Here is a 25,175-nt window from a genome sequence, read left to right as displayed (position 1 = left end):
ATATTTTTGCATAATGACAGTTTTATTAAAAAGAAAGCCCTTATTTAGAAAATCCTACTCCCCCTAAAAAGTCACAACATGATAATTATTCTTCCTTCTTCTACGTCCCATGCTTGATTATGACAGATCTCTTTTAATATGTTCTAACTTCTATATTATTGGTTTTTTAGAAAACAAATCTGTTAGTGATTATTATTTTGGTATCAATGTCTGAATTTGATTACGTTATTACAATCCCATATTTGTCACTGAATTTTGCTGAGAACTAGTGATTCATTCCATGTCTACAGGAGTTTTTCCTCTTAGCTCTCTCCAGAATCAAAGGGAATTATTGATAAGCATTTGGGAAAATTATTCAAAGAAGCAGAAACAAGGTTGTGAAATGGATGTTGTTTGGCTGTGTCCCCACCCAAATCTCATCTTGAATTCCTGTGTGTTGTCAGGGGGACCCAATGGGAGGTAATTAAATCATGGGGCAGGTCTTTCCCGTGCTGTTCTCATGGTAGTGAATATATCTCATGAGATCTGATGGTTTTATAAGGCAGAGTTGCCCTGCACAAGCCCTCTCTCTCTTTGCCTGCTGCCATCCGTGTAAGATGTGACTTGTTCCTTCTTGCCTTCCACCATGATTGTGAGGCCTCCCCAGCCATGTGGAACTGTAAGTCCAATTAAACCTCCTTCTTTTGTAAATTTCCCAGTCTCAGGTATGTCTTTATCACCAGCATGAAAACAGACTAATACAGAAACCAAAGCCGATTGTGGGATGCCAGGGAGCTTCAGTGGGATTCTCTGCATAGTGGGTGTATTCCCGTCCTTGGGAAAGACAGAGACCTTCCTCTGAAAGTAGACACTCTACATGTGCTTCCCAGAACTTACATTAGTTGTAAAATGAAGGATCAAAACTATAATGAAATAATAAAAGACAGCATTTGGGGAAGAAATGCAACCAAATTCAGTGACAAGAATGAGATTGTATTTGTAATGTGAATGTGTATTTGTATGTGAATATCCTTCCTTGCTGCACACATTTCTCTGTAGAGTTTGATTTTAACACAATGTAGCAAATTGACTTGTTTTCAGATTTACAAATTGACATTTGTAATGTCACCAGACAAATACTGAAAAATAGATGGAATGAAAGTAATTGAGTTCAGTGTTACGAATTAAAAGTAATAGACTTCTAAAATTATTTTCAAGTGAAAATGACACTTGTAGTGTGCCTTAAACACATATATTTTGGAAGATTATTGCTCTTGCTTTTATAGCCACACAGTAAGTAAGACCATGAGTTTAACCTAAAAATAACCCTTTGGGATACATTGTGAGCCTTCCTTCCAGTGATTTTCAGTTGTACTCAAATATGTTCTGTGTGGTGATCCTGATGCTGAGGCCTGAATGCATGATGCCTCAATAACTCTGAACAGTCATCCTCAATCACAAAATTAGACAAGAAAATGTCAAATACAATGTGTCAGAGAAATGAGGAAAGAAGAGAAGTTGCTTTCTTCAAATGGTTTATCTCCAATAATTTGCCTGCCCAAAATTCCAAATTTTGCTGGTGAAAATTAAATACATTGCATCCTAGAATCGGCCACTCATCTAACTCAAAGCCCGGTGGGAGGATAGGATTTCCCAGCTGGGACCTGGTAGCTAACTGCTAATAATTTTCACATTGGAAAAACATGAGAAGCTCTTCCCATGTTGAACAGTCTTTACTTCAATTTGCAAAGGGCGTCAGCCCCGACCTGGCCTAGGATGCCTGGGACTGCAGGCCCACACTCCTGCCATTTGCAGCTGGAGCAGAGAGAGGTCAGTGCCATGGCTGGGACACCTTCTCCAGAGTCCAGGTGTGGAAGCTGCAGGCTCCTGGGAGCTTAGCAAACTCCACTCCCCTGTGCACTGGAATGAACTGCTCAGGAAGCCAGGAGCCCAGCCAGCCCAGCCATGGAGCCTCCTCCCTGCCCTCCCAGGCCCAGCCAGGTGTAGGCCCTTTCCCCAAGGCCCTGGATCCCAGTCTCCCAGGTAGCAGCTGTGGAGCCCTGGAGCCAAAGAACTGGGGCTCCATGAGTCCAGACCCACCTTTCTGCTCAGCATCCCTCTGTCTACCCACCCATTCTCTCCTGTGAGACCTAGTGTGCTCCCACAAAGAGATTCTTAATCTCTCGCCTTTAAAAATGTTACATTCAGAATGATAAATGGCACAGTCTGCTCACATAAACAGAGCATCTTTTCCTTGCCCCTGCTTTATGTTAGAGACAGGGTCTCACTCTGTCGCCCAGGCTGGAGTGCAGTGGTATGATCATGGCTCACTGCAGCCTCAACCTCCGGGCTCAGGGGATCCTTTCACCTCAGTCTCCAGAGTAGCTAGGACTATAGGAGTGTGCCACCAACCCCAGGTAATTTTTGTTTTGTTTTGTTTTTCTGCAGTGATGGGGTTTCACTGTGTTGCCCAGGCTGGTCTTGAAGTCCTAGGCTCAAGTGATCCACCCGCATTGGCCTCCCAAACTGCTGAGATTACAGGTGGGAGCCACCATGCCCAGCCCCTCTTTTCTTTTGTAAGACAGACTTCAAATGCAAAGCAGAGAGCTGGGAACTTGGCAAGAGTGGGAGTGACTAAAGTGATTGGTATGGAGAAAGTTAAATTATTTTGATTTGTGAAAAGTAGGATTATTAAGAAAAAAAAAAGTGTCACAGGATCCTTAGGGTGTTGCTTTTCCAGCCAGAAGCCTCTGTGGTCAGCGGCACCTTTGCCCAAGTTTTGCTCAGGCCCACTGGGCTTATTCCATTCACTCAGCCTGGCAGGCTGTGCTCAACTCATGCTTCCAGCCTGGATCCCATGCCTCGCAAGGGTGAGCCAGGCGTGGAGCAGCAAGGGGTGCGTAAGTGAGCAAGCATGGGGCCTGGCCACTGTGCACTCTCAGGCATACCAGCTGTGGCAGGGTGGGCAGCTCCAGGTGCCAGCACAGGTGTCAGCTCCCTGCTGTGGCTGGACCAGGTGTACCATGAGTGGCTTCCACTGTGGGCACTGGGGAACATGGTGGCACCGAGGAACTTGGAGATGCCAGGAACCACAGAGCCCCAAAGAGGGTGTCACAGACCTGGATCAGGGAGCTCCTAAGTCTGGGATCCCCGAAGGGCTACAGCTCTTCTCTCCTTCTCTCTTGTCTCCTTCTCATCACCCACAACATGGTGAGCAGGGAGATGTGTTTCGGTCCTGTTTGTGTTACAGCTCTTTCAGTTCCCCCATTCAGCAGGTCCTGAGTTCTTGTCCCGTGTCCAGGAAGAATGAGGTATGCAGACAACTGGAGGGTGAGCAAGGTAAAGAGGTGCTTTATTGAGCAACAGTACAGCTCTCAGGAGGCCCAGAGTGGGTAGCTCTTCTCTGTAGGCAGATTGGTCCATCATCTGCACAGCCCTCAGCAGAAAGAAGACTTGGAGTGGGTAGCTCCTCTCTGCAGGCAGGTCATCCTGTCATCTGCACAGCCCTCAGCTGAAAGAAGATGTGGAGTGTGTAGCTCCTATTCATATGCAGGTCATCCCATTGTCTGTGAAGCCCTCAGCAGAGAGAAGACCCAGAGTGGGTAGCTCCTATCGACAGGCAGGATGCCCCATCATCTGTACAGCCCTCAGCAGGGAGAAGACCCAGAGTGGGTAGCTCCTATCCACAGGCAGGATGCCCCATCATCACTACAGCCCTCAGCAGGGAGAAGACCTGGAGTGGGTAGCTCCTATCCCCAGACAGGTCGTCCCATCATCAGTACAGCCCTCAGCAGGGAGAAGGCCTGGAGTGGGTAGCTCCTATCCCCAGACAGGACGTCCCATCATCAGTACAGCCCTCAGCAGAGAGAAGACCCGGAGTGAGTAGCTCCTCTCCACAGGCAGGTTGTCCCCACGAGTGTACAGCTCTCAGTGGTGAGGAAACCCACAGTGGACAGTTCCTCTCCACAAGCAGGTCATCCCATCATCTGCCCAAGTCTGGCTGAGTCTGGGGTTTTTATTGGCTTCAGAGGGGAGGAAATGCATGCTGATTGGTCCATGGGTGGCCAAGGGTGGGCCTGGAAAAAGCATCATAAGTTCTCATTCTGGTCTAGGGAACTGGCAGCCCAGCCCCCAGGCTTCAGGTCATCCCTGGCTTGAAGGTAGGGTTTCACTGGGGACACGCCCTGTTCCACCCAGGAGCCTGTCTGCCTCCTGCCACTGTTCATGGTGCCCAGGCTGTTCATGCCTAGGGGCACCTGCAGGCCCATGCCAAGCCACCCTCAACCCCACCTCGGCCTCCCTCCCACACTCGTTGGTGCCCAAAGTCTGGAGGGGACTGAGGTGGCAGGAAGCTGGCATATCAGCACCACCCCAAGCCTGCACACACCCAGTTGGCCCATGACAGCACCTGGACTTAGCCACAACTTTGCTCCAAAATAAGAGCAGGTGCCAGGAGTGAGGACAGCCCAGGCAGTGGGAGCAGGCACTTCCGAACCTGTGGGGGCAGGGGGGCTTCTCAGGCCCCTGAGAGCACAGGGATGCCCAGGTCCACAGCCATGGCTGGACAGCTGCAGCTGCGCCCTGGAGCAGGAGGTTCCCCACCCACCAACTCTGAAGGGGGCGAGACTCGCACCTGTTCCTGGCTCCATGAAGTGTACAGCCCCAGCTGTACCTCCCCTACTGCAGCCAGCATCTTCTCAGTGTCCACTCCAGATGGGCTGCCACTGTCATCAATAGGAATGCATGAAAAATGTTTAGAAGTTAAAATAAACTACATGTGTGTATGAAGTGAAGGGTAAAAGCCCCCACCCAATCCCTTATCTACCCTGACCAGAAGTAGTGGTATTGATGCTTGAGTGTGTATTTGTACATAAATGTCCAACAATACAGAAACCACAACATATATGGTTAAGAGCCCTGCCCAGAGGCAGGTCTTGTGAGCCACACCTGAGCGTTCCACCTGAAAGGTGTAAGAGCATTTTAAAGAATGCAAAGATTGGAGTGTTCATCACTTCAACTCCTGCATGCCTACTGTGTGCTTTCCAATGGTAGCACATCGACTTGTTAATACCCAAGTGTGGCTTTTGTGCACAGGATAGACTATTTACAGCTACTTGGTTTAAAGTAATATTTAACATATGAATATATATGTGTGTGTAAATATATATATATATATACATATATGCACACATGCACATACACACATTACCAATTTAAAATCCTACATTTCCTTATGGATTAAAGTCTAATTTGCAATTATTGTTACTCTAGTTATAAATCTTGTAAAGTTAGGGGAATCACCCTTCAGTTTTCCATTTATGAGTGTAACTCAAGTTAAACTAACCAATTTTCTTAAACACCAGTTTCATTTACAATCTAACTAATGAAATTTCCTTAACATCTGAAACAGTGTATCTAAAAATTCACTATATCTGGGGTTCTTTTAAATATGCTTTGACTGTCTGAGCATTGATTTCTCTAACAAGAAAAGCCTACCCAAATATTTAGACAATCTGTTGCAAAGGGCTATGAAGTAATAAGGAAACATGGTATCTTAATCAGGTTTTTGCTAAGATATTGCTGCTTAAAGAACCTTAAAATTCTAGCAGTTTAATATAAGTTAAAGTAATAAGCATGTGTCTCTTGCCCAAGGTCTAAGGACCAGCTGAGGGCTCTGCTCCAGGCTGGGGGTCAAGATCATATCTGCCCCATGACACTCTTACCCTAGAATCTAGGCTTGGGAAGCAAGGGCTGCAAGAGTGTGTCCTTCTCGTGGGGAAGGACTGAGCCCAGGAGGCCAAGATGAGCACACTCACAGCTCCAGCTTCCAGCACCCAGAGAACGTCACATGGCCAAGCCCAAGCCAACAGGACAGGGAAGAGGCTCTACCAACCCTCCTGGCAGCCACTGGAATGAGACACTGACCAGGGTAGAGAAGGAATGATTCCACAATGGGAGAGTATGGAGACCTGGGCATTTGTCTGATCACCACACCTAGGTATCAATATTAACCACAAAGTCAAATGCAGGACAAAAAAGCATTTGTTCCACTAAACAGGGTCTTTTAAAATGAAAAAATGTGTAATACACAATGAAGAACCCTAGCTATAACACTAAGAAATTGTTAGGCTACAAGGAGAAATTTAAAGTTCCATCAAGAGTTATCAGAGATGAATGCTTTTCTCAGCCTTTGGCACATTAGGTAGAGAAAAACACTAGGATTTGTGAAACATAATAAGTAAACTGTAACTTAAAAGCTACATAGCAAACTGCTTCCTAATGGCAGAGACGTCATTGAAACAATTCTAAGATTGTTTCTTAGAATAACAATCAAACATTGATGGAAAATAATCACATGCCAGTTTTCAAAGAAACTCTTAATGAATTTACAGAATGATGTGTTCGTACCACAGTTTAGAGACAATAAAAGAAAATTTGAAACAAATAACAGATGCTTAAAATAAAAACCAATTATGCAATTTGAAGCACAAAATCTTTAATAGCTATTCAAAGAAAAAATAAAAACCTCAAATAAAGACTAATTTTAAAAGTGAAGTGAGAACCCAGCACATGAAAATGGGCAAAATGTGGCAAAGGCGAAATTCAGAGCAAACGTGAATACATCAATGTTCTCTGTGCTTCAAAAAGAAAGAGATTGTTGTGGGTTTCTTCCCTGTGGAATACCTCCAGCTCTGAAGGAACACGGAAGATCCATGCTGGCCGGCACTGGGCACAAGGAAGTCTTCCAGAATAATTTCACGAAGCCGCCATTGCCTTGATGATCAAACCTTACTGAGACAATGAAAGGTTGCTGGAGTTAATTATCTCTTTGAAACATGTGGGTTTCTAGAACTCTTGTGTTTTCTGAATTTTCTAAAATCAGTGTATATTTCTTCCACGCGTTTTTTTTTTTTTAAACTATTGTTTTAGACAGCAAAATGGTAGTGGGAGAGGCTTTTCCGGAATATGCAGGGATGGAGAGTCATGGAAATGGCCCTGCACCCCACAGACAGCACCAGGAAGAGCGTTCTTTTATTTCCCGGTTTGTTTATAGTTACTCTGCACGCATGGGAGGCTGGCCCATGACTGGACGCTGATGCATCTTTAAGTCATTCCTCCAAAAGTGCCTTCATTGTGCTCTGGAGGAAGGCAGAGCTGGGAAACCCAGTTTCGCACAGAGCCCCGTGGTCTGAGGTAGTGGGCAAAGTAGCGGGTCTGCCCTTCCCTTGCTCACATCCTTCTAGTCTATTCTAAGGGGCCACTGGGCATCTGCTCGTGCAGGAATGGAATAGAAATTGGCCCCACCTGCAGCAACTGCCCAGTCATTCGCTCCAGGTATGCTGCCTGGTGCCAGGTGTGAGTCTTCACGCGCCCATCTCTGACACTGGCGTCTCACCTGCTTAATGACCTCATCCTAGGTGTGTCTTCAGGAGAGCGCCTGGCTGGAGAGAACCTAGCATCTGGGTCTGCACATCCTCCAAAGCCTGCCCGTCCATACGCTCAGCTTCCCTAGGCCGCCATGGTCTGTGTGAACGCCACTCCCCTACAGGCAGCCGGACGCTGAGTGCTTTGGCCTCTCTGGGTAAACACACATGGAATTCTCCAATATTCAGCAGCTGCTTTGGGGCCTCCCATTAAGTTCCGGACTCCACTGGAACACCTTCCAGCATCATCTGATTTCATCCTCACAACAAGGCCATGAGGCAAGGCTCACAGACATCGACACCTGCCCAAGGTCAGTATTGGTCAGGGGTGGATCTGACATCCAGGCCTTCTGTGTCCTGACTCGGCTGCATTAACTTCTCCAAAAATTGTGTTGTCTGGCATTCTCATGGTTCCAATTTGCTGTTCACTCTTTTTCTCCAAAACATCATGTCACAGGATGAAAAATCCTTTGTCCATAGCATTTTAAACAGTCACTAAACGACTTGAAAGAGAATCGTTTAAATACATAAACTGTTTTCCTATGCCTAGTCTGACTCTCTAATGATACAATTTTTAAACAAGCAATGAAGTTTGGAGCAGCAGCAGTGACACAGCGCAAACCACTCGACCCGCAGTCCTGGGGATGGTGTGGAAGAGGGGCCGATTCCATCTCTGTGGGCCTCAAAAGCCTCAATTCAGAAATGAGGAAGTGGGGCTAAATAAACCCTGGAGTTACTTCCAGAGCTAATTCTGTGACTTCACAAACACTTCTCACTGGTGATCTTAAAAGATGGTTATTTCCACCCAATTAATTACCTCAGAGACTGCACTAACTCAAATTGCAGAACCAGCTGGGTGTTATCGTGTTGTTGAGTTTCATACTGCAATATTAAAAGCATGTGACTTTTCTCAATGACCATTCCCAGCCTCTGTTTCTGGATCGATTCGTGCTAGTGTCTTTTATTTGTCTATTTCTGCAGTTTGGGAGAAACGCTTCATTTGTTAGAAGCCAAAAATAGAACTGAACTTGCTTGTCACCTCAGGATTCTGGGGAACCAGGTCGCTGGGATGTTATCACGAGTTGTGTTATAATGAGGGTAATTCCAGTCAGGTTTAATTAGGCAAAGCTGCTGCTTGAAGAGGCTGGGTCCACACTTCAGGTGGGCTGCAGCACAGGGGCTAGCAGGGACATCCAGAAGGTGGGGCATGCCATCAGCCACACCATCAGCCACCTCCTCTCTTTTAGATACCTTGTTGTCATTGAAAAGCAGGTGTCACAGGATATGCCATCATGAAAACATTTGGTATTAGGAGTTCATTATCTAGACATGATGATGTGCCATGCATTAGTACAGCAGCTATTTTAAGCTCTTTGTTCCTTAACAGAGTCAGTTCTCAATTATCCATCACAAGAGAGGGTCGGTGGCAGGAGTGAACTCGATTGACAGGCAATTAAAACCATGCACATTTAGCTGTAAAATGAACAGCACAGGAAAACAGGAAAAGATACTTTGTAGGTTACTAAATTACAAAGCATTTTAAATTGCATTCTTAAGTTGTTACAAAAACAACACATTTGAAAGTTGACTTTTAAATCAAATAGTAAAAAAGCAACAGAGCTCTCAGTCTGCACCCCAACCACACATTCCACATTTTAATTATTTCCGTTATTAGTTCTTCTGGTTATTTTTACCTCCATATCTCTTAATAATATGTTATAGCTCTATTTATTGATTTATCAATTTTTGCTATTACCTATTGGCTGTCTACAGTGGGAGATTGTAGTTCATTTATATTACTTCCCCCTCTCCACATTTGACCAATATACCTACTGTACTATTTTTGGTTCCCATGTTGATTACTTTTATCATATAATTGGAATTCTACTTCTTGTTTTGTTAACTATAGTGTGGATGGTTTCCTGCTTCACAGGATGAAATTGTTACATCCTCTGTATTTCCATTAATTCATCATCTCTCCCTTCCACCTGTTCCAATTCTTCTTCCAGATTCTCTCTATATTTTACTTTACATTGTCAAGTTTAATTGCATTTGCATTCTATCCCATAATCATAACTAAGAATTCTCTGAATTCTGTCTATATTTGTTCTAAAGCTTAGAACATCAATGAACTATATTTATATTATGGTCTTAGTATATTATTTGCTGCAAAGTGGAATCATATGCTATAATTGTATTTCCTTCCTTTTAGAGCTTTTTGATTTTTCTGGAGTTTCTAATTGCCTTGTTTTTCTGCATTAATCGTTTCTACCATGTTCTTTTTACCATGTTCTTAAGATTTGATATTTTAAAAGCACTATCAAGTCAATGAAATCACCCACCATTATTATTTTTTTCTTCCCAGGGACTTCCCTTTTGGAGAACTCTATTCTCCTGGACTTATTGCTCTGTACCCCTATTATCCCAGGACTTCAATTTCTCAATGTCCTTAGTTGTATCCCCTGTTTCTCAGATCCATGTCTTCTTGATTTTCTCCATTATTTTGTTGCAGTACATCCTCATGTAATATCTTTAGAAAGGGTTGGGGAATGAATCTTTGCACATTCACAGTTTATTGATGCTATTTGCATAGTTAATAATAGTTTGACTTGTATCTAAGGCTAGGCTCTCCCAACAAATACCCCAGGACGAGGAAGTAAGTGCCAGCAGTTTTCATGGGAGGTACTCTGAAGAATCTCTTGTAGGTGAGTGCAAAAGTGAGGAAAAGAAAGCAAACCAATATGATGTGCCTCAAAGTGAAGGTTACCACTATGAGCAGCAGGACCTCTGGCAGACTGTGTGGTAGGCATGTTCTCCAAGTCATCTCATTCAAGCTGGGAGGAAACCAGAGTAATCAGCAAAACCCCCATTCCCTGTGTGAGGGCTGCTCCCAGGAGTGTTGACTGCCTGAATTGTCTCAACTGCACAGGTTGGCTCCTTTGGCCAGAGAAAGCCCTTCCGCAATGATCTGCAAGGGTCATAGTAGGATGCAGTCACCCTCTCAGGACAGGCCTTGCAGAGCGCACCATGGGCATCTGCCTCCAGCGTGTAGAATTCTGGACAAGAAGTCACTTTCTTTCAGAAGTCTGAAGCCCATAATCACCGTGTTTTGAGATAAACCCCCTGTTTCTTGATTATCTAAAAGATGCTCTTATTTAAAAGATACAATATCTTCTTGAATCTTCTCTGAGAATATTAGAGTTGCTCCAATGTTTTCTTTTGTTCCCCAAACTGTCTGTTCCCTTCAGAGCCAGGTTTTTCTATTTTGTGGATTACTGTACACGTGGGCAGTGCTTCTCAGACAGTGGCTTCCCATGGGAATGAGCAGGCTGTAAAGCAGCATTACCACAGGAAACCCCCAGTGACAGCATCCACGGGGTTCCACTGAAGGACCAACCTCCACACAGGTGAGTTCTGGCTCCCATTCTCCCCCAGATACCTCCCTTAATTTTCTGGAAGGATGGGTTTGGGGGAGAAAATTCCTATTAGAACATCAAGCAAGGTAGCAAGAGGCAATTGACCATATAGGTCTAGATTTGGGGAGAGAGGTCTGAGCTAGAGACATAAATGTCTGGGTCATTGGCTTATAGATGTTATTTAAGCCACAAACCTGAATGAGATCTGACAGACAGAGAGGACAGACAAAGAAGAGAAGTCCAAGACCCGAGATTTGAGGGCTAAAGAGAAATCTGTGGAAATGAGGAGCTGGGAGGTGGCGGGAGGCGGGTGTTAGTTAACAGACATTTACTGTCTCAGTGCTCGAATGCCAACGTCCATGCTGAAGGTGTCAGCAGGGTTTGTCCCTCCTGAGGCTGCAAAGGAGAATCTGTTGCACATCCCTCTGTTAGTGTCTAGTGGTTTGCCAGCAATTTTGGGGATTCCTTACCTTGCAGACGCATTGCTCCAATCCCTTTGTTACACAGCCACCTTCCCCCTGTGTCTCTTCACATCACCTTCTCTGTGTGCATGTCTGTCTCTATGTCCACATTTCCCCCTTTTGTGAGGCCTCCAGTTACAATGGACTGGGGCCCACCTTAGTGACCTCAATAAGGCCACTCTCGAGGTGCTGCAGATAAGGATTTTTACATATCCTCTTGAGGGGCGTGTCCTCTTAGCTCATTTCCTCCCATCCAAGCCGTGCACCCACATCCATCACCAGTCCCCTCTCACTCATGTGCTTTCTGAAGGTCATATTTAGTTTTTCAAAAATGTGCTTATGCCGGGCATATTTCTATCGTAAATATGCACATTAATTAAATGTTATACAATCTGACAAATGTGAAGGCAGGGTTATTTTTCATGGAAACCAAGTCAAGTGCTTGGGAAACATTTGCTAGTAAGAAAAGTGACTCACCACAGTTACTGTGAAATTAAGATTGGATAAAATCACCATAAAAGATTGGGAAAATCTCTCAGAAATGTAGAAGGAGTCTTCACTCAGATTGTGTTGTAAGCATTGTATGTTCTTGACCTATTTGAAAGAAACCCAACCTGTAAATTGAAGTCAGTATACTATGCATATTGTTTACAAAGAAAAAAAAAGAAAAGAAAAATATATCTGCTCAACTCCAGTCAATAACTTATGCTCAAAGAAAAGACCTGGCCTCCACATCAAAACATTGGCTGGTTAGTGCCATGTATTTGTTTAAAATGGAAAGGAAACATTTCAGGTATTTATTAGTGGTTTTATAATTTTGCTTCTTGGCTGTATTACAAAAAAAGATGGATCCTACATTAACATCACATTTCCCAGTTGAGGCTCAGAGTCCTTAAATATTGTACATGTTGTAGGTAGCTGAGGCAGGGTTGAACCCAAGCAGTGGAATTGCAGAGCATCCCCGGAGCTTGTCCCTCCAGTACAAGCAGCAGATCGACTCACAGAGGGGCCCAGAACTGACCCAGGGAGGTCTTAGGAGTCACAATCTATTCGACACAATCTATTAGCATGGTTAAATGTTAACCTACGGGTTTCAATCTTTCTTTAACTTTGTCTCAATTTCTTTTTCAACCTCCATGCTTGGTTTTCCTATTCTAGCTTTCCCATATTTCAAATTTTTAGGCTGGGTGTGGTGGCTGACACCTGTAATCCCAGCACTTTGGGAGGCTGAGGCGGGAAGATCACTTGAGGTCAGGAGTTCAAGACCACCCTGAGCAACATGGTAAAACCCCGTCTCTACTAAAAATACAAAAATTAGCCGGGCATGGTGTTGCACACCTGTAATCCCAGCTACTTGTGAGGCTGAGGCAGAAGAATCCCTTGAACCTGGAAGGTGGAGGTTGCAGAGAGCTGAGATCTCACCACTGCATTCCAGCCTGGGCGACACAGCAAGTTTCCATCAAAAAAAAAAAAAATTCAAATTTGTATATGATCACAGAGGAAAACCCAGCCATTGTGGACAGGAGAAGACTGAATGCTGTACCCATGCCCTCACCTGTCCACGGAGCTGGCAACAGACAGAGTGGAGAACCCACCTGTGCCTGGGATCCTTCCAGACCCGGTGGACATGACAAATTCAAGAGTGAGTGAGATGGAGAAAGTCCCTCTCCCTCAGGACCATCAACAAACACGGATGGAGCTCCTGCTCTATCTGTAAGATATTATGCTACCAAGTGGGGGTGCATAGACGGGTAGGGAAGGATACTGCATCAGCGGGACTCAGGCCAGGCGCCGGGCTCCTCCCATGCGCACCTTTCCTCATTCAGTGCTCACAGCCAGCTCTAGGGACAGTGTGATCCCCAGCTCTCAGGTGAAGAAGCTCGGGAAATGTCGAGGGAGTTGAGACATCTGCGCAGTTACAGTGGAAACAACCCTCCATGCCTGCCATCCTGAGCATCCAACAAGGACTTAAACTGCAACAGTGATCTCACAAAGGTCCTTGTCTGTGGAATTGTATTTCCGTGGCTGCCTATTTTCTGTTTCAGGGCTTAGAAGTCTCACTGCACTGCCTATATTTACACACATAGGCAGCAGAACACCCAACAAGCAGATCTGTGAACTCTGACATACTTTGAAATTGAGCTGCTCCGTTGAGTCAGCTGAGAACATTTGCCTGTCTTCCTACCTCTCAAGGTGACCTCTTGGCCAACGTTTCAGCACAAGCAACCCAGCTGTGGCCAGTCCCCCAGCCATGATTTTCATGATCCCCTTTTGAAATCTGGCCGTGCCAAAGTGTTAACCTCAGGCTGTAGCTCTGTGATTGATTCGGCTGATTTTCTGGGGCTCCTGCACTTAAAGAGGCACAGTTGGCACCATCGGCTGGCAGGGACCTTTACATCCTGGCCCTGAGCGCGTCCTGGGAAAGGCCGCCACAGCTCGGGAGCCCTCTGGGTGCAGAGTGATCCTGGGAGCTGCCTGTCTGGGAGAGGACGAGGGCGTGCGTTGTCTAGAATGCTTAATGAACTGCAGCCTTAAAACAGTCTCGTGATAATATTGTCAGGACACAAGTACAGTAGGTGGGCAAATTGCTTCTTGGGGAAAGACCTTGATTATTTTCTGAAATTATGAAAGAAGAAGATATCTTTAGAAATTTGGAACATATAAAATAATACATCTTTTAAAATTACCCATTAAACCTCCTCACCAAGGGATTGCTACTACCATCTCATCTGATTTTCCTTCCAGGATAGACACATATAATGTCTATTTAAATATATGTTCAATACACATAAAATATTTTGTATATAATATATTTATATATTATATATATGATTTTTGTAAATTCACAAGTGTTCTGTTTTTGTAGCTTTTCATCTCGCCTTTCTCTTTAGCACCGCAGCACTCGGCTCTGTCTGCATCTCTAAAACGCTGCCGACCTATAACCTGGGTCACTATATTTAGTTTAGCATCTCTCCTCTTACAAAAGTGGGTTGTTCCCAGCTTGTCCCTTGTTATAAATTATAGTGTGATGACAGTTACATAAATGTGACTTTCTGGTTTCCTTGTGATACTTTTCTTTTTCTAGACGGGGAATTATTGGGTCAAAGCAACGGAAGAGAGTGCTCATGATAAGCATAGCCAAATTGCTTTCCACTGTCGCAGAGCTGAATGACACCTCCACCAGCCACCCACGGACGGGCTGTGCCGCTGCACTGTCACCAACACTAAGCGCCACCACAAAAGTGGACATGCCGATTTGGTGGGTGAAAACTGGTATTTTCATTTTTTTATTTTATTAATTTGTGCATCTTGGCTCACCCTGAGGCTCCACATGTTTCTAAAGTGTACCGGGTGTTGCAAATTTCCTTTCTTGCTTTGACTGTTTATATCCCTTCTATTTGGTTCTCACATTTTTCTTCAAAATTTCTATGAAAATAATTGGTAATTAATGTTCCAGCCCTTGCATGAATTTTTAAGTGGTATCAATTAAAGAGAAAAAAATATTTGACTGTGTGCTTTCCCAAAGCACCAGACCTTGCATTTCACAGGGACTTATAAAAGGTCAATACTACCTCAAAGTCAGACTTCAATCTGGAGGGACTGCTACCAGAAGGAACAAGGCTTTAGCTATGCTCCACTGTTTGAAATGAGCTAAAATTGTGACTTCTTAAAATGTCAACCTCATAAATTCACTCTGCCAGACAAAATCAGGCGCATTCATTGTTCAACAGATATTCACTTAGCTACTATGACGGTTTAGACCTTGTCCTTCAATAGCCTGAAATTTAGATGCAAAGATGAAATTTGAAATCCTTTATCTTTTGCCCTCTTTCAATCCTATTTAATTCATTCTTTCCAAATTCAGTCATTTTGGGTTAAAATATATAAAGCACTTACAATGTTAGTGCAGATGAAATCTGGAATCCTTTTTTAGTTTCTGGCAGTTTATTTAATAGATGCTCAGAATAGCTCTTTCACACTAAAATGACTATGTCTGCGTCCCCTGCCTTGAGACCCCTGCCCCAAGACCCCTGCCCCGTCCTGAGTGCCCTCCCAGATGCTGAGCCTCCGTCAGACTTGGACAAGAAGGAAATGGGTGTTGGAGATAAAACAGGAGCAGCTCTGGGAGTCCATTGGAGATAATGGGGGTTTATTTCTGGCAAAAGAACAGGATTTAAGAGACCTGAGCTCCATGTATCCTAACTTGAGGCCACAAGGGCTGACCCCTCCCCTCTGTTACGGCAGAGCCCATCGAGCCCCCCTTCTCCAAGGGGCAAGTACAATCTGCCCACACACCGAGGCTCTAGGGTAAGCATACCTAGCCCGATGGCTTCGCTCAGCTATAGGAAAGCTAGTCACCTTAAGCCTCAATTCCCTGATCTATAAAACGTAAACAACAATAGAGCCATATTGTGATGTATGAAGGACTGTGTGTAGCTTAGTGCGCAGTACAGAACAGGCCCCGGTAAAGTCCGTCTGCATCTACTCGGCGCCTCTCCATGGGGCTACGGCAAGGCTTGCTGCCCACGAGCAGAATGGAGGGTGCCGAGGTCTCCTAGAGACAAATCTGTTCTGACTATAACAGCCAGAAAGTTAACCACGTCCGAATTGAGGTCCTGTTTTGTCAGAACACCGTGGGGCCCCACAATATCCCCTTTCTGGGTGTGGGCTTGGGGAAATGGGTACAAGATATGCGGGGCTTTGGAAAGGGCTGCAGGGAAAGCCCCTCTCACAAACCCAGGCTCGTGGGGATGGGCCAGGGAGGGACCTCGGAAGCTATAAGGTGCCCCTAAGGCAGGGCACCACTAAGAGCGATCAAGGCAGATGTAAACCTCACAAGAGAGGCTTCCTAAGTGACAAATTGTGGGCTGGGGCATGCTGGGTGGAAGCAGGCCCGTCACTCTGCCAGGCAGAAAACAAAGGCCTGTGCCACAGCCTCCTGGAGGGCCCTTGGGAAGCTGTAACCCCTTCACACCTTATTGCTGGGAAGTGACTTTGCGATTTGACACATTAAAAACAAGTTGAGGCGAGGCTCCTCTCCAGTGAGTTGGAACTTCCGAGTGACAGGCCTCCCTTCCCAGCTCTGGCCCCTCCCGCTGGCGCTGGCTCACACAGGAGCCTTCCAGAAGGAAGGGGGTGGGGAGGCAGGTGTCAGCTACCGAGCTGTGTGTTCCTAAGCTCCCTGCACTGTGGGAAGGGACTGGGGAAGGTGTTTAAATGAAGCACTTGATGCTCCTCAAATAATAATGGTAATAATAATGCAGCCTTTCTAGTCCGGATTCTCATTCATCCTGGGGACCAGCAGGGGACCAGCCGCCCTCCATCCCCCCAGCCCAAACCTCTGTCCAGCCCCTCTTTGGCTCCTGCCCAGCCCTGCTCAGCTCTGCCCAGGCCCTGCCCTGCCCAAACCCCTGCCAAACCCCTGTCCAGCTCAGCCTAGCCTTGCCAAGCCCCTGCCCAGCCCTGCCCTGCCCAGCCCAAACCCCTGTCCAGCCCCTGCCCAGCCCTGCCCTGCCCAGCCCAAACCCCTGTCCAGGCCCTGCCCAGACCTGCCCTGCCCAGCCCAAACCCCTGTCCAGCCCCTGCCCAGCCCTGCCCTGCCCAACCCTGCTCAAGCCCCTGCCCAGCCCTGCCCAGCCCTGCCCTGCCCAGCCCTGCCCTGCCCTGCCCAGCCCTGCCCTGCCGTGCCCTGCCCTGCCCTGCCCAACCCTGCTCAAGCCCCAGTCCAGCCCAGCCCAGCCCCGCCCCTGCCCTGCCCAGCCCCGCCCCTGCCCGGCCCCTGTCTGCCAGGAGTGCAGCACCGGCTGGAGCCCTCGTGTGCACGAGTGGCCAGCAGAGGGCGCACTGCCTGGGCGCCGCCACCCGCCGCCCGCCGCCCGCCGCCCGCCCTGGCTCGACCCAGACTCGGGTCAGAGACCCTGACCCTGAACCGGCCCGGCCCGGCCCGGCCCGGCCCGCGGAGAGAAGAGCACTGCGCCCGCGCGGCATCGGGGCCGGGCTGGAGGGACGCTGGCGGCGGAGGTGCGGCCCCGGGCGGGCGCGGCGATCGATGCCCAAGTCAAATGCGTTTGTGCCACCTGTTGGCTCCGGGCCCGCACTGCACGCGCCGGGAGGTGGCTGCGCGGCGGCCGTCGCGGGCCGTGGTCCCCACCGGACCTCCCAGGGGCGGTACCTGGAGGGAGGGTGCAGAGGGGCTCGGGGCAGCCTCGCCAGGGAGAGGGAGACGCCTGCACCGCGGAACAGGCTGCGGGGCCGCCCCGATCAAGTGCCATCCCATAGTGAAGAGAAGGTTCCAAACGGCAAAGACACTGACTCGTCTGTAAAGAGGAAGCGCCTGGGCAAATGCTGCTTTTCCACAGTGCAGTATTTTAACTTATTTTTAATCTAATATTGTGAAATATCTAATAAATTGATTCGTTTGTGGGATTTTTTCCAAATTCAAGATTTGACTAATGTGCATTATTTTCACTAGGAAAAAAGTTACTATTATAAACGTGTCTCATTTTTCTACACATATTTTTATTTTCTTTTTAGTGAGTGCATCTTTTAAAATACATGTACACTACCAGGTATATGTTTAAGCCACATGAGTTGGAAATAAACATAAAGAAATACATGGCGTTTAGATTTACAAACAGTATTTTTGACCAGGCGCGGTGGCTCACGCCTGTAATCCCAACACTTTGGGAGGCCGCGGTGGGCAGATCACTTGAGGTCAGGAGTTCGAGACCAGCCTGGCCAACATGGTGAAACCCCATCTCTCCTAAAACACAAAAATTAGCCAGGCATCGTGGTGAGTGCCTGTAATCACAGCTACTCTGGAGGCTGAGGCAGGAGAATCTCTTGAACCCGGCAGGCGGAGGTTGCAGTGAGCAGAGATTGCACCATTACACTCAAGCCTGAGAGACAGAGCAAGACTCCATCTCAAAAACAGACGAGAGATGGAAGAGGGGAGAGGGGAGGGGAGAGAAGGAAAATTTACAAACAATATTTTTATAACCAATTTGACCAGATGTCATATTGTCCACAGATATTTTGGCTTGTTTGGTATATGTTTGTGGGCACACAGAATTTGGTCTCATCTGGGCCTCGTGAATACCTGGAAAGGTGACTGGGAAAGATGTGGCTGTGTTCACATGTTAGTGCATGCATTCCAATGAAAACAGAAAGCTGGGCTCATGAGAGAATGTACTGAAACAAGCTGGGTATTAACTGTTCCCATATCACAACTATGTCATATGTGATCTGTGTAACTCGGGGGTTTTGGCATTCATTTCTTCAGGAAACAAATACTTTACCATGAATTGTAAGCACCACAAAAAAACATGAAAAAGGCTCTACTTATAGCTGTTGACACCCTAATAATAGAAATGAAAGGCATATGCTTTTAAATGTATAAATACAAAAAAAGGAGGCAGAGCTTGATGCTAAAGCGCACCCTTCACTGCCAGGGGAAATCAGCTTTGTCCTGAATCGCCCTCTCTTCTGCTTAGCCTCAGTGTGAACCATTTCCTTACCTTGCCATTAGTAAATAAAGAGGATTTGCGTTGCAAAGGGTCAGATATTTTACCATTGTTAGCAAATATTATCCAGTCCTTCTTGCTTATTGGCATACATTTTGTTTATACAACGTTATATGCATAAGTTAAATATATTTAGCCCTTTCCTTTAATATGAAATGTGTTTCAATTATAACTTACAATAATCTAGCAAAGGAGACTTTGCATAAATGTAAGGAGTGGAGAAAAGCAAGAGGAATTCTCCTGTTTGTGTATGTGTATATAAAATACACATAAAATATACACGTATACATATATATGGTGTATATGTACATATACATACATATGTGCATGTATACCTATACATATGTATGTGTATATGTACATATACATACATATGTGCATGTATACCTATACATATGTATGTGTATATGTATATATATTATAACTAGGGCTGCTAGAATATATATTCTATTAATATATCTTACACATTTATAAATAATACTATGTATATAAAATTAAGGTATAAGAAGAGTAGCCAGAGTGTTGGACTGAATGAGATAGAGAGTAAGGAAATGGAAACATTCGTTTTTTATTAACAGGACCTCCACATGGGATCCAAATTCAGCGACTTAAGTAGATCCTAAAGATTATATCAGGTTTTAAATATCAGGAATAATAAATAAATACGGCATTTTTAACAGCAACTCCCGCCCCGCTAACAGATGAAGGGGATAAGGCATTCTCTAGTCATCCTAACAGAGCAACTCTCATTAGTAGTACCTAATATTATTATTGCACGAAAAGGCAGTTTCCTAGAACAGTGTGGGGAGAGCAGATGAAAATTCCATCCTATAGCCTGGGGTTTTTAATATTAGGAATAGAGATTTTTTTAAAAAACAGCATGTTTCTGGGCAGATGGAATGCAAGATGGCCATGCCAAGTGAACCATCCAAGGCGCCCTGGCTTAGGGGGTTTGTTTTGTTTTGTTGTTTCGTAGCACTATGGATAGCAACACTGCAACGCAAGGGAAGGACAGATTAAGATTTTCACTTACCCAAAGGCAAATAGAGAAGCTCCTTTCTCTACCACAGCCCAAAAATTCTGCAAAGAAAGAGCATTATTCTTTAGGGAAGGCTCTACAAATTAAATCGTGTAAGAAGATACAATATCTGCCAGGCGCGGTGGCTCACGCCTGTAATCCCAACACTTTGGGAGGCTGAGGCAAGGGATCATGAAGTCAGGAGTTCGAGACCAGCCTGACCAGCATAGTGAAACCCCGTCTCTACTAAAAATACAAAAATTAGCCAGGCATGGTGGCACATGCCTGTAATCCCAGCTACTCAGGAGGCCAAGGCAAGAAAATCACTTGAACTCGGGAGGCGGAGGTTACAGTGAGCCGAGATCACACCACTGCACTCCAGCCTGGGCAACAGAGCAAGATGCTGTCAAAAAAATAAATAAATAAAGAGATATAATATAATACAGTCACTTTTTCCATTATTTGTTCATTGTTTACTGAAAGTTTCAGGCACAGTTCTGGGCACCAGAAGAATAAAGATGACAATGACATGGACAGTGATGGAAATGAATGTGTGAACTGAGAAGAGAGAAACTGGTAGAGGGACATGTATCAAGTATAGTGGAACAGAAGGTGGGGGCAAGATGAAACATCACAAACAACATCTTAGAACTTTTTTCAAGAACTTTCAAACATATACATTAATTCTTCAGCAAGTGTTTATCAAATGTTTAATATTTACTGAAAACGGTTCTAGGAGCTGAGATCACAACTGCTGTGGGGAAAGTAAAGGGTATAACTTCCAAGAAATTAGAATCTGGTGGGGAAACTGACACTATCACCCAGTCACACAAATAAATGTAAAATTCTACCTGTGTACCTCAGTTACTCAGTGGAGTAATTTATAGCATGGGGAAAATCATGGCAGATTTCACCTGCTAGGGGAGGTCAGAGAAAACTTTCCTGAGAAAAGCACCACTGAGCTGAGCTATATAGATAAGTAGGCATGATGAATTAAAGATGACCACAAATTATATCAAGAGTTGTGATCCATTCTCCCTTTGATTTGAAGCTAGTGCTAAGGTCTCACTATAACCAAAAATATGTGGGAGAGGTGAGATGGCACAGCTTCCAAGGCTAGGCGAGAAAAGGCTGCAGCTCTTGCCTTGGTCTCCAGGTTCACCTGCTCCCAAATGCTTCCACTGAGGTTACTTTTTTTTAGAACTTGGCCATGGTGTTGTGAGTCTCCCAAGCCACATGGAGCCACCCACGGTGCAAGCACTCTGTGGGACAGACAACCTCAGCTCCCAGACAGCAGACAGCACAAACTCAGCTGTGAATGAGTCCCTTGAATATCCAGCCCTCCAGAGTTTTAAATGACTGCAGCCCAGCCTGCATCTGACTGCAGCCTCCAAAGCAACTCCCACTGAGAAGCACTCGGCCTAGTCCCTGCAGTACTGCTGGCCTACAGAATCTGCGGCCATAATAAATACTTGTTTGTCTGTGTCACTAAATGTTGAAATGAATTGTTACATATCCATAGAGAACTAGAACAGAATGTGGTACCTAGAATTGGAATGCTGGCAAAATCATACCTAAAACCTGCAACATTGATTTTGAGCCCAGCAGCCAGTCACTGAATGTCCTCATTGAATGTCCTCAATGCGGTGCTGGTTGGAAGGGCTTGAAGGGAAGTGAGACAAATGCTATTGGAGGCTGGAGGTAAGAAACCCTTGTTATACAGAGACAGAAACTCGACAACACTGTGTGTTGTAGTGACACAGGACATGGGAGTACAGCTAACCATGATCTCACTGAGGACACTGCTAGGCAGAATATTCATAGCACTACCTGCCTTCTTCTTGCTGCTTGTAATAAAATGTGGGAGAAGAGAGATAAACTAAAGACCATCTATTTAGTTTTTGAGTAGAGTGTGGATGAAATGACAAGTCAAGAATATTTTTTCCAATGAGAAAAATGCTTGTGAATGAAGGGATGACCTCAGAGCTAAGATCAAATTAAGGTCACTTCCAGTAAACTAGAGCTTCACAGAATTCAGGGCATGGTGGTAAGAGCCCTCAAAAAGATATCAGAAAGGTTCAGGGTACTGTATCCCGTACACTCTCCATTAAGCAAAATTCCCGCTAAGCATTTTAGGGCATGTCTGATAGATCCTCTCAGCTACACAACAGTCTAGCTTTAAAGACCTTCAAGGGCATGTCTGATAGATCCTCTCAGCTACACAACAGTCTAGCTTTAAAGACCTTCAAGGGCATTGTCCCTGTGGTAGCCTCACAGAAGTTCTAAGGCAGAGAAGGATTTATCTTAAGAAGATTTGTGAATATGGATTTTGTGTAATGGAATGAATTATAAATTGATATATAAAAATTCATGTAGTTTTTAAAGGAATTAATATACTTAACTGAAGAAGACAGAGGTTGTCAAAATGAAAAGAGGCCTTTGGAGTCCCCCAAATGTCCGGGCAGGAAGCAAACCTAGAAAGCTACACAGCTGCAACCGCAGTCCACTTCTTATAGAAAAGGCAGAGCCAGGAGCCCGGATGGGAGAGCCATGAGCCTTGGAGACTCATTCCCAAGGAGCAGGACTGAGCCCTCACTGAAAGGGCAAACACCTGAGCCTGGCAAGATTTCAGAAACGCTGTGAACCCGTGGCTGCTCTTATCCATCATTGTCCCCTTTTTGAACGGACGTGTTTATTGCAGTCTTCCTCACTCAGTGTCACTGTTGCACGTTGGGTGTGAAGGACGAGATCTACCTAGATCAGAGACCTATGGACTGAGACGAGTGCACTTGAAATGTGGGTTCTGAACTGGGGGCCTTGGGGGGCAATGGAAAAACAATCACTAAACAACTAGGCATGGAAGGGTGACATTGAGAGAGATGATCCTGAAAACTAAATTGTAAAACCGCACTGAGGGGAAAATGTCATAAAAGAGAAAGTCAGCAAACGAGAGAATTCACTCCCAAGGAAATGGAAATGATAAAGCAATCTAAAGAGAACTTCAAAATTAATATGTTTAATACCAAAAAAAAAAAATAGGAGGAGGAGGAGAAGGAAGAAAAAGAGTAGAAAACATAGCAGAAAGATTATAAAATAAAAAGGGCCGCCAAAAATCAAGGACATCTGGATTTAAAAATAACTAGCTTAAAATGTTGAAAGGGAAAACATAAGTAGCTCACTGGATAAGCAAATTTGAGAAGAGAAAAGAGAGAGAATTTAGCCTAAGCATATTAGAAATTTAGAAATTTCTAAATTTAGAGAGAATTTAGTGTAAGTACTTAGAAATTTTCTGTGAAAGGAAGAAAAATGGGATAGAAAAAGAGATGTAGGTATATGGTGGATCTGAGAATCATTCCTTCATACCACCACTACGGGTCAGATGGGAGTGTGATGGGAAAGACAACCAGGAGCAATGGGCTAAATATTCTAGAACAAAAAGATGTCATCCACACTGTGAGGCTCCTGAATAAATGAGGGTGGGATCCAAAACTAGGTGGAGAGAACATGCTTCTCCAGGAAAGAGACAGCTCCTCTGTGGTAACGGGCAAAGCAGTGGGTGGTGCAATTGCCTGGTGTTAAGGATGGGGCTCTCAGCTGGGGGCCTCTGTAATCTCTAGCAGCAGGAGATGCACCAATGCTGTGGGGAGGAGGTTTGAAGAGTGTGAAAGCTGGAAACAGCCATTGCTGTAAGGGGAGCGGGGGTCACTAGGACAGGGTGGCAGGCATTTTGGGAAATACACATGACACATGAAATTCACGATGTTTGCTAAAGGGACCATATACTACTTTTGTTTTGATGTAAACAGTAAGAATTGTTAGATCTTCACTGGTTACCTTGGTATCAGTGCCTGGCAATCATTTTGCTATCAGAGAGCAAGGATAAAGCACAACCCAAAACACGTTTTGTGAAGAGCCATTTTTAGAAATCAATAATGCCATTCATTTTGCTTTCACTAATGAAAGGGCAGCAAACCACAAAAATAAGGGGAACGAAGGAGATGTAACCCTCACAGGGGAGGCACCTGGAAACAAAACTGCAAAAGGTGTCATCACGTTCACTCACAACCCTTCTCTCATTTGGGAAACTGTACAATAAGGCAGGAAACAAGGCAAGTGCCCGATACTAGGGGTCCCATCTGGCAACGATTACAGAGCGCAAAGAACACAGGCCCAACCTTCTCCTCTTCCCAAAAAGGGGCTGCATCTCAGCGGTGAGGTGGCTCTCCCAGGGCCACAAACTGCCATCTGCAGAGCAAGTCTCCTGCCCCGATGCTGGGGGCGCAGGCATGTGTTTCCACAGCCCTTACTCACTGCCCTCCAGGCTTCTCCAGGGCTGGGACACAAGCACTGAGGCCTGTCATCCCAACCCCTGCCCCATGAGAGGAGAGATTCACAGACACCACCATCACAGATGCAGACACCAGCGAGCTGGTGGCCCTGGTTTCAGGGTCTCTCCACAGGGCACCAGCCATGCTGGGAGCTGCACTGGCTGTGTGCTGCCTCAGGTGTGAACCACCATCAGACCTCTTATCAATGCAGCAATGGTTTTCTGAAGACACATGTACGGGACTTTTCCCAAAACTTTTCTTGTACTTTTCTTCACCTATTGACGATATTTTATCCCATCCTTCATGACAGGCCGTAGCTAAGCTAAGACATGCTGGTTAAATGTGCTGTGGCATCTTGGACAGAATCTTGAAATAGAAGAAAGACAGTAAGTAAATAAGAAAATCTGAATAAAATATGGACTTGAATTAATAATAATGTGTCACTATTAGTTCATTGAGTATAACAGGTGTGTTGTTCTAATACAAAATAGGACTCACTACACTGCTGCCATAATTTTTCTATAAATCTAAAGTGTTCTAATGAGCAGTTTATTTTAAAAACAATAATAACCAGTTATGGTACTATACACAAAGCGACAGCTCGAAAGTAGAGATGGGACCTTCTTGGGAAAGCAATTAGACAAAACTTAACTGAATTCTTGGTTATATTCCTGTCTTTCCAACAACAAAAAAAAAATTCATTTTTTAGTTATCTAGTCTAAGAAATGTTCAGAAGCCCTGAAAACTTTTATGGACAAAGGTGCTATTGAAACAAAATTTACAGTAGTAAAAAAATGCAAAAAGTAGGAGATTGTGATGGATCCATGAGCAGGAACAGAATGCTATGAATCAGGCATAAGATGAATCAGAAAAACAGAAGAAAATATTGACCATATGATCACAGTACCTTAAGGAAATGCATTAGCATAGTGGCAGGAGTTACCTTTGGACAGTGAGGGACAGTAAGGCAGGTTTTCAGTTTCATCTTTGTTTCCAAATGTTTTATATTGTGGAGATATTACTTCT

At 45.1% G+C, this 25,175-nt stretch overlaps 2 long non-coding RNA genes across 3 annotated transcripts in view; one reads left to right on the top strand and one right to left on the bottom strand.

The window, feature by feature from the left end:
- Nucleotides 1–3,275: 3,275 nt before the first annotated feature.
- Nucleotides 3,276–25,175, bottom strand: part of LOC112133354 (uncharacterized) — a 44,934-nt gene continuing 23,034 nt past the window's right edge. Inside the window, exons 2-5 of the long non-coding RNA XR_010139903.1 lie at nucleotides 19,837–19,883; nucleotides 11,758–11,874; nucleotides 4,613–4,703; nucleotides 3,276–3,490 (exon numbers count right to left, since the gene is read on the bottom strand). This is a non-coding gene — a long non-coding RNA (uncharacterized LOC112133354). The remainder of the gene's footprint in view (nucleotides 3,491–4,612; nucleotides 4,704–11,757; nucleotides 11,875–19,836; nucleotides 19,884–25,175) is intronic.
- On the top strand, nucleotides 7,091–17,230 carry LOC134761375 (uncharacterized). 2 transcript variants are annotated; one of them, XR_010139902.1, is made up of 4 exons: nucleotides 7,091–7,314; nucleotides 7,398–7,714; nucleotides 10,652–10,810; nucleotides 14,366–17,230. It is a non-coding gene; the product is annotated as an uncharacterized LOC134761375 (long non-coding RNA). The 2 variants fall into 2 exon arrangements; XR_010139901.1 differs by having other exon boundaries at nucleotides 7,091–7,714.

The sequence above is a fragment of the Pongo abelii genome, chromosome 4, assembly GCF_028885655.2.
Source record: "Pongo abelii isolate AG06213 chromosome 4, NHGRI_mPonAbe1-v2.0_pri, whole genome shotgun sequence".
In the NCBI taxonomy this organism is placed as follows: Eukaryota; Metazoa; Chordata; class Mammalia; order Primates; family Hominidae; genus Pongo; species Pongo abelii.
Note: the sequence above shows the minus strand (reverse complement) of the source record. Positions and strands in the feature narration are given on the sequence as shown.